Genomic DNA, 9,918 nt, shown 5'->3' with positions numbered 1-9,918 from the left:
AGTTTCTAGATATTTGTAAGTAAACAATATTTCAGGAATAATCTTTAGCAAGTATTTTTGCAGAAATTTTCTCCCAAACAGGCTGTTCTGGGTCAGCCAAAATAAATTTGGAACTCACCTTCCTAAGTAACCTCTGGAATTGTGAATAAGAGGATTAGCAGCAGTCATCTTTATTTGTTCAAATATTGCATAAAGGACTCCTTTTCAGGATATATAACCCAAAATCATGAGGAAAAGCTAAGAATACTAGTTACAGCATATTTCCTATCCTATGAGGAATGTTATGGACCCAGATGGGCTGAAGGAAATACAGAGAAAGAAAAATCATATGTTCTGTCATTCATGCTGATTCTATTAATGAAATCATATTTAAAACCTCAATCTTTACCTATTATGTTGGGATTTTGAGGGTGAACCCTTGCTGGGATTAATTGATTGAAAGAAAAAAATAAAAAGGAGTAGTATGTAATTAGGGCACTCAGATATTGGTATTGGTAGGTTGAATTGTAAAAATCATGATTGAAATATGCAAAGCTTGGTGTATTTATTTTTTTTTCTTTGTAGATCTAAAGTCAGTTTAGCTCCTGAGCTCCTCTACTACTTCTACTACTCACATACACACACACACACACACACACACACACACACACACACACACGCTCACCTTTTACAGTGATGGTGGAAAATTCTTCATCTCCCCACTCCATGATCATTCTGTATTTATGAAAAGAATGTCTTTTAAAAACATGTTCCAATGTCAAATTCAAGATTCAAACTCAGTCCACTTAAGTTTCTTCCATTCTTCATTCTCCTGTACATCTCCAGGGAAGATGTACATTCTCTGAGCCCTGACAAGTTTATAAGAGCAAAAAAACAATAGGTTGAATAAACTATAAATATCTGCCCCACCTCAGGCCGAAACCCCAACAAGCACTGGGATGAGTGAGACTCCAGGCAGCGGGTGCATGTTTGGATGATCTTGCTCTTTCTTGTAACCGATACCCAAATTCTTTTACCATAATTTCCACATAAATTCTGAGTTTCTCTCTGGTATCCATGTTACTTATTCTCTGTCTAGGTTCATGGACACCTGTCAATGGGTTCTTCCTCTACATTTCTTTTCCTTAAAGGACTGGCGTCAGCATCTAATTTCGTTCTATGAATAGAAGCCTACTGTCCACTGGTCAAAGGGCTGATGAACCTTCGCAATTATTAGGTGAGTGGGAGATCTCAAGGAAGACAGATAAATCCCAGGCCTCCGTGGTGGTGCACTGGGTTAAGTCCCAGAGCTATGAAGCTTTCGGCAGCCACCAAGGCACTGGTTTGATCCCTGGCCAGAGAACTGCTGGTCCACATGGCACAGCAGACCTCTCCTGACCTGCTGCTCCCCTCAGCAGTGTATTTCAGTAGATTTACCTGTTCTCCCCATTCTTTCTCTGGTGAATCCTCTCACCCCCACCCTGCACCTCTGACCTACACCCCAGCTCTTGTATGCATAAATGAATAAAATAAATCTTTTTTTTAAAAAAAGACTGATAAATCCCAATATCCACCTTTTCCTTGATGCTAGGATTTTCCCCAGTTTCTTAGCAGTTTTGGCTCAGCATTGCCCATGAAATACTGTTCCTGGCAAATTTTAAATTTGAATAACTAAAGATGAATTCATAGGAAGAATCATAACCCTGATAAATACATTAAAATTCTGAAGTGGAAATAAGCTTAAATGACTTCTTTTTGAAACCATCAACACTTCTTAGTCACTAACTGTAAAAATTGCAGGGTTCAAAAGTTGCTTTATACATTGTATGCTAAACATTGCACATCCTTTGTACTTTCAATAGTCTCTCAATAGGTTGGATGGTTTCCTATAAATTGAATGCTTGTGTTAGATTATTTTAATGTTTAATTGTTTATAAGTTGAAAATAAAATTGATATAATGATATTTATAATTTTATTTTATAAAATTAATGCTCCAATGCTGATGAGTAATTGCTGACCCATTTTTTAAGCTGATTTGTTCATCTATTACATATGTGTATATTTTACAAGATGTGTCAAAAAATAGAAACGTGAGCAAATTAAGCTTTATCAGCAGCAACCTATTTTTATTTTGTCATGTAGTTTGCAAAGATACTCACCTGGTGAAGGTATAGTCACTGTTATAATACAAAGATTTCTAAAAGTCCAGTTTCATGGCTGTTAGAAGTTAAAAAAAGCTGCAGACCAATCAAGCCCGAACTCACATCTTTTCTTACATCAGGAATTGGATATCAGCAGAATGAGTACAAGGTGGCTCTGACCATTAGCCTCCTGGCTTGGCTAAAATCTGCAGTGGACTTCCTCAGGTACCTTGTAATGCCTAGATGAAGGGCCTTTAGGAAAGACAATTGAATGACTACTTTGAAGCAGCCTTCTATTGACACCGGGATTGCTGTTTTCAGTCCTTTTGCCCCTATTTCTATCCATCTCTCATGTCAATGGGAGACTTTCTTTACCTACCTGAAGATTTTGTGTCTGACCCTCTTTTAGGGTACTCTTTCCTTGTTGTGTTCTCAGTCAGTGTCAATGAACCTTGCTGATTTCCTTTTTTCACACAGGTACAGTATATTCATTCACCTTAAATATTTTTAAACTCAATGCTATATTCCTCCTTATTTTCACCTCTGAAAAAATCTGAGTTACTGCTTTGGTCTCAAAGGACTATTCTCTTCTCTGGGCTCAATTCTAATTTTCTAATTACTTAAAGATACGATACAACCTCAGGATAATTCTTTAAAAGGACAACTTGCCCCAGTACCAAGCTAACTGCTGAGTTTCTGCTTCTTTTCACATCTACTGCCAGTACTCCTTCCAAAGACTTCTGCCACTTCTGCTGCTTTTCTGAAGAATGATGGTGCAGTCCTTTACTCACATTCACCAAAGCAAGTATGTAGTAATAGAAATGCATTCACATCATTGTAACAAGAGTGATATACACACAGTAGGGACCATCCAACTTATTTTCCATACAGAGAAGTCATAGCTCATAACTGGTTGTGGACCAACGTTAAAGTTGACATTTCATTTTTTAGTTTCCATTTTTGCTCAATCCATTCTTAATTCTCTAACTAAGATAAATAAGGTGATACAGATATCGACTGATGGCTCCTAAAAACGGCTAATATGGATCTGTTTTAACTCCATTTTTATTTCAGAAATATAGAGATTGGAGAAAAAAAGAAGATGGGTGACTTGTATCCAACCTCTGTTATTGTTTAAATAATAGGACTTGGTTTTTCTCATATGCAGTGAAGATGGTTTATTCTATTTCTTAAAGAGCATGCAAGAAAGCTTAAAGAGCATGCTTTGATTCCAAAGGAGCATCACCACAGCCTGATCAACCATTAATACCTGAAATGATGACATGATTCCTTTATTCTCTTTGATCATTAAGGAATTGTTCACTGATGAAATACCCTAAATGGGAGATCACATTTAGCTTTGTCACTATTTGTTCACAATTACCAATATATATGTCATTTGGGGATATAAAAGGCAAGTATTAATTTTGGGGGGGGGTTGGCAGAAAATAGGACCAGAGTCGTATAATTTCCAATCAATATAATATACATATTATAGCTGAAAAATTATCAAATCACATGCATACAGTTTTTTTGACTGAAATTACATTTTTTAATTTTTTTTATAAATTTTATTTTTATATTCCCCATACAATTGCGACCCCCTTATTTTGACCCCAATCCCTCCAATCCCCGGCCCCCACCCCCCATAGAGTGGCTCTGGTTCATAGTTGTTTGATGATTTTGATTTTCACTTTCTTATAGTTATTCGTTCTCCTGATCCCTTATTTAAGTTTTCTAGATTCCTGCTATGAGTGAGACCATCCGGTATTTTTCTTTTTCTTTTTGGCTTATTTTGCTGAGCATGATCCCTTCCAGCGCCATCCATGTTGCTGCAAATTGCATGTGTTTATCTTTTTTGAATGCTGAGTAATATTCCATGGTGTATATACACCACATCTTCTTGATCCAGTCATCTATTTTTGGGCATTTGGGCTGATTCCAAAGCTTAGCTATTGTAAACAGTGCTGCTATAAACATAGGGCTGCAGGTGCTCTTTGGAATTGATGTTTCTGTGTCCTTTGGGTAAATACCTAGGAGTGGATTGCTGGATCATATGGAAGCTCTATCTTTAGTAGGTCAAGAAATCTCCACACAGCTCTCCAAAGTGGTTGGACCAGTTTGCACTCCCACCAACAGTGCAGGAGAGTTCCTTTTTCTCCACAACCTCGCCAACATTTGTTGTTGCTAGTTTTTTTAATATGTGCCATTCTCACTGGTGTAAGATGGTATCTCATGGTAGTTTTGATTTGCATTTCCCTGATTACAAGTGATGTTGAACATTTTTTCATATGCCTGTTGGCCATTTGCATTTCCTCTTCAGAGAAGTTTCTTTTTAGCTCTTCTGCCCATTTTTTGACTGGGTTATTTTCTTTATTGTTGTTGAGTCTTATCAGCTCTTTGCAGATTTTTGTGATCAGTCCTTTATCATTAGTGTTGTGTGCAAAAATGTTCTCCCAGTCAGTGGGGTTTCTCTTTGTTTTTGTTATTGTCTCTTTTGCTGTGCAGAAGCTCTTTAATTTGATGTAGTCCCAGCTGTTTATCTTTGCCTTCACTATCACTGCTTTGGGTGATGTATCTGTAAAGATGTCTTTGATGTGCAAATCACGTAGTGTTTCGCCTATATTTCCTTCTATATATTTTATGGTTTCAGGTCTTATGTCTAGTTCTTTAATTCATTTTGAGTTGATTTTTGTATATGGTGTGAGGTAGTGGTCAAGCTTCATTGTTTTGCATGTAGCAACCCAGTTTTCCCAGCACCATTTATTGAAGAAACTTTCTTTGCTCCAATGCATAGTCTTTGCTCCTTTGTCAAAGATTAGTTGACCATAAATCTGTGGGTTTATTTCTGGATTTTCTATTCGATTCCATTGGTCTGTATGTCTATTCTTGTTCCAATACCATGCAGTTTTGATGATTATGGCTTTGTAGTATAGTTTGAAGTCTGGGAGTGTGATGCCTCCATTCCCTTCTTTCTTTTTCAGGAGAGCTTTGGCAATTCGGGGTTTTTGGTGATTCCATATGAATTTCATCAATAATTGTTCTATTTCTTTGAAGAATGACATTGAAATTTTGATGGGAATAGAATTGAATCTGTATATTTCTTTTGGTAGGATGGCCATTTTAATAATGTTTATTCTTCCAATCCATGAGCAGGGGATGTCTTTCCATTTCTTTGTGTCTTCTATTTCTTTTAACAGTGTTTTATAGTTTTCTTTGTATAGGTCCTTTACCTCTTTGGTAGATTTATTCCCAAGTATTTGATTTCTTTTTTGATAATAAAAGGGATGGTTTCTTTGATTTCTTCTTCTTCAGATTTATTGTTTGTGTATAGGAAGGCTAATGACTTTTGCGTGTTGATTTTGTATCCTGCCACTTTACTGAACTGATTGATGAGTTGAATTAGTTTTTCTGTGGACTTTTTGGGGTTCTCTATGTATATTATCATATCATCTGCAAATAGTGATAGTTTGACTTCTTCTTTTCCTGTTTGGATCCCTTGTATGTCTTTCTCTTGTCTTATTGCTCTGGCAAGGACTTCCAGTATTATATTGAAAAGCAGTGGTGAGAGTGGACATCCTTGTCTTGTTCCAGATCTTAATGGAAATGCTTTCAGCTTTTCACCATTGAGAATGATACTGGCTGTTGTATTGTCATATATGGCCTTTATGATGTTGAGGTATGTTCCTTGTATCCCAAGAGTTTCAAGGGCTTTTATCATGAATGAGTGTTGCACTTTGTTGAAAGCTTTCTCAGCATCTATTGATATGATCATATGGTTTTTATATCTCTTTTTGTTGATGTGTTGGATAACATTGATTGATCTTCAGATGTTGAACCATCCTTGTGTTCCTGGAATGAATCCTGTTGGTAGTGGTGAATTATCTTATGGATACATTGTTGGATTCTGATAGCTAAAATTTTATTGAGGATTTTTGTGTTCATTATTTTCAGTGTTCATTAGGGAGATTGGCCTGTAGTTTTCTTTTTGTGTGCTGTCCTTGTTCGGTTTTGGTATTCGTGTAATGTTGGCTTATTAGAACGTGTTTGGTATTATGCCTTCCTTCTCAATTTTTTGGAAGAATTTGTGAAGGATAGGCACTAATTCGTCTCTGAATGTTTGGTAGAATTCCTTTGTAAATCCCTCAGGTCCTGGGCTTTTGTTTTTTTGGAGGATTTTGATTACCATTTCAATTTTGCTTCTTGTAATTGGTCTGTTTATGTGTTCTATTTCTTCTTAATCTAGCTTTGGGTGATTGTAGAGTTGTAGGAATTTGTCCATCTCCTCTAGATTGTTGAACTTGTTTCCATATAACTGTTCATAGTAGTTACTGATTATTCTTTTGATTTCTGCTGTGTCCGTTGTGATTTCTCCTCTTTCATTGATGATCCTGTTTATTTGTGCTTTCTCCCCTTTTTCCTATGTGAGCCAGGATAGGGGTTTGTCTATTTTATTTATTTTTTCAAAGAACTAGCTCTGGTTTCATTGATCTTTTGGATTATACTTTTAGTTTCTATTTCATTTATCTGCTTTGGTTTTTATTATTTCTTTTCTTCTACTGGTTTTGGCGTTTTTTTGTTGTTGTTTTTCTAGATCTTTGAGCTTCGAGATTAGGTTGCATCTTTGAGTTCTTTCTTGTTTCTTGATGTGAGCCTCTATTGCTATATATTTTCCTCTTATTACTGCTTTTGCTGCATCCCATACATTTAGGATATTGGTGTCCTTCTTGTCATTCAATTCAAAGAATTTTTTAATTTCTTCTTTGATCTCCTCATTAGTCCAGTGGTCGTCCAGTAGTGTGGTTTTCAATCTCCATGAGGTAGGAGAGTTCCTTGCCTACTTTTTATGGTTTATTTCTAGTTTGATGCCTTCATGGTCAGAAAAGACGGTTGGTATGATTTCAATCTTGGTGTATCTGTTGATGTTTGTCTTGTGTCCCAGTATGTGATTGATCCTGGAGAATGATCCATGTGTGCTTGAGAAAATTGTGTACTCAGATTTTTGGGGGGTTAGTGTTCTATAGAGATCTGTTAAGCCCAAGTGCTCTAGATCCTTATTTAGAGCTTTAGTGTCTTTACTTATTTTTTGTCTCATTGATCTATCCATTGTTGATAGTGGTGTGTTGAAATCTCCCACTACTTATGTTTTTTATCTGATGTCTGTTTTCAGAGATGACAATAGTTGTCTGACATATTTTGGTGCTCCTTCGTTTGGTGAATATGTTTTAATGAGTGTTATTTCTTCTTGAAGTATTGTCCCCTTGATCATAATGTAGTGACCGTTGGGGTCTCTTTTTATCTTTTTGAGTTTGAAATCTGTTTTATCTGATATAAGTATAGTTGTTCCTGCTTTCTTTTTTGGTCCATTTGCTTATAGGATTGTCTTCCATCCTTTAACTTTGAGTCTATTTTTATCTTTTGTAGCTAAATGTGTTTCCTGGAGACAGCAAAAGGTTGGATTTTGTTTCTTAATCCAGCCTGCGACTCTGTCTTTTTATTGAAGAGTTTAGTCCATTTACATTTAGAGTTAATATTGATATGTTATCATCTGTATTTGCCATTGTGTTCGTCTTTCCTTTGATTTTATTTATTTATTCTTTTAATACCTTTTTTTTTGGCCTTCTTTCATTGTTATTCGTCCCTCTGAGGGTCTGGCTTTAGGATTCCTTGTAGTATTTTTTGGAGTGGGGGTTTAGTTGTAATGAAATTCCAGAGTTTCTGTTTGTCTGGAAGTTCCTTAGTCTTTCTTCATAGTGGAAGGAGAGCTTTGTGGAATAGAGAATTCTTGGTTGGCATCTGTTTTCTTGGAGTCTGTTGACTATGTCCCTCCACTCTCTCCTTGCCCGTAGTGTTTCTTCAGAGAAGTCTGATGTCAGTCTGTTTAGTTTTCCTTTGAATGTTATCTGTTTCTTCCCTCTTATCAGCTTCATTATTTTTTCCTTGTCCTGGATTCTTGGGAGCTTTACTATTATGTGTCTTGCTGTATTTTTCCTTTCATCGTGGAAGTTTGGTGTTCTTCTTGCTTCTTGTATATCAATTTTCAGCTCCTCGTTCATGTTTGGGAAGTTCTCTTCAATTATCTCCTTGAATATTTTCTCTGTTCCTACATCTCTCTCCTCTCCTTCTGGTATTCCTATATCTCTTATATTTCCTTTCCTCATGGAGTCAGATAGTTCCCGATGTCTTTCTTCAGTCTTTTCCCTTCGTACTTCTCTTTCATTTTCTGGTTTGGTTCTTTTTATTTCTGTGTCTTCAAGAGTACTTATTCGTTCTTCCATTTCATCTATTCTGCTTTCATTGCTTTTTGCAGAGTTCTTTAGCGCCTCCATTAATCTTTGATCTCCTGCATTTCTTTTACTTCCCTCTTTAGGGACTCAATTTCATTCTTCTGATCGTTGATTATTTTTCCCTTATTCTTGTTTTCCTTTATGACTTTTGTCAGTTTTTTAATCATGGCAATTTTAAATTCTCTTTCTGGAAGGCTCAGAAGTTCTTCCAAGTTACTGTTGTTGCAATCTGGGTTTGGTTTTCTTTTTGTGGTGTGCTTTTTACCTGAGGAGTTGCTGGGTTGCGTGTGGTTTTTCCACTCCCTCTTGTCAGTTTTCTAATTTGCCGTATGCATTGGGACACTGTGTTGCTGGTACTGGCCGGCATCTTAGGCAAACTTCTCTGCTCACCTCTGGCTCCTCAGGGAGCCTTCTGCCGGTTTCGATCATTCTTTACTGAAGAAATGTCCTTGTTCTAAAATGGTGATGTGGGACGCACTCCTTGTGCACCTGGTCTGCCACATACATACATTTTTAGAGGAGGGATTTGAAACTCAAATACAGAACCAGGACTGAAGAACAAAGGCTGTGGCTGCCTGAGCAATTCTGGAGCCACCACCCTGGGTGAGATAGGGATCTTTAACACAGGATGGAATATGAATATCTTCAAGCTCTTTGATATGCAATTGAAAATTAAGAATTTTCCTGTGCCCACTGAGAATTAGGTTCTATTGGGGGAGGAGAGAAGGACCAATATAGAATTTAGGGGCAAAATATACCTGAAGGATCAACTTGTCTCAATATTAATTTCATCATGAGGTAACTGATACCCAAGATAATTAATGGCAGATCCAGGGCTCAAACCCAAGTCACCCAATTCCCAATCCAGTTCTATTTTCACTTTATTAGGCTTCTACAAGGATTAGAAAACTAAAAGGGGTTGCCTGACTTTCAGGGAGAGAAGGAGAAGAATATAGAATTAGGAAAGGTAGGTGATGCAAAGAACAGACCCCACACAGATTGTCTGTTCTGAAAAGTTATGAGATGGAGTGGTACATGAACAGGATAGAAGGAACTCGCACATCCAAATTCTCAAAACGTGACCTCAGATGAACAGCACCAGCATTACCTGATAAATTGCTAAAAATACAGATTCTTGACTGAACCTACTAAATCTTAGTTTAAAGACAACCCACCAATCTACCTTTTAACCAGTCTATCCAGTAATTATGATATAGCCTAAAGTGTGAGAACCAAGAAGAAAAGTCTATAAAACTCCTTTGGACACAAGAATCTTCTGAATAGGAAAAAACTTCCTTTACCAGGGACGTCTTTGTTCTATCTGATCTAACTAAGAAAATTGATCTGATTGCTTTTATAAATTAGACACAAACTCTTACTAAGGCAAAAAATTTATTTTCGATCTTTAGTATTACTCGTATAGAATTATTTTTCATGAAGTCATTTAGTGCTACTTATTTATTTAGGGATTTCCCTCCTGTGGTTTTCATTCATCTGTGTTGTTCAGAAC

At 36.6% G+C, this 9,918-nt stretch overlaps 1 long non-coding RNA gene across 1 annotated transcript in view; it reads left to right on the top strand.

Annotated features, from left to right (window-relative positions):
* The first annotated feature begins 1,165 nt into the window (after positions 1-1,165).
* Positions 1,166-9,918, top strand: part of LOC129146945 (uncharacterized) — a 48,255-nt gene continuing 39,502 nt past the window's right edge. Inside the window, exon 1 of the long non-coding RNA XR_008554349.1 lies at positions 1,166-1,216. This is a non-coding gene — a long non-coding RNA (uncharacterized LOC129146945). The remainder of the gene's footprint in view (positions 1,217-9,918) is intronic.

Source organism: Talpa occidentalis, unplaced genomic scaffold (genome assembly GCF_014898055.3).
Source record: "Talpa occidentalis isolate TD23 unplaced genomic scaffold, MPIMG_talOcc4v2.1 talOcc4.5, whole genome shotgun sequence".
Lineage (NCBI taxonomy): Eukaryota > Metazoa > Chordata > Mammalia > Eulipotyphla > Talpidae > Talpa > Talpa occidentalis.
The sequence above is the reverse complement of the archived record's forward strand: the minus strand, read 5'-3'. Positions and strand labels throughout refer to the sequence as shown.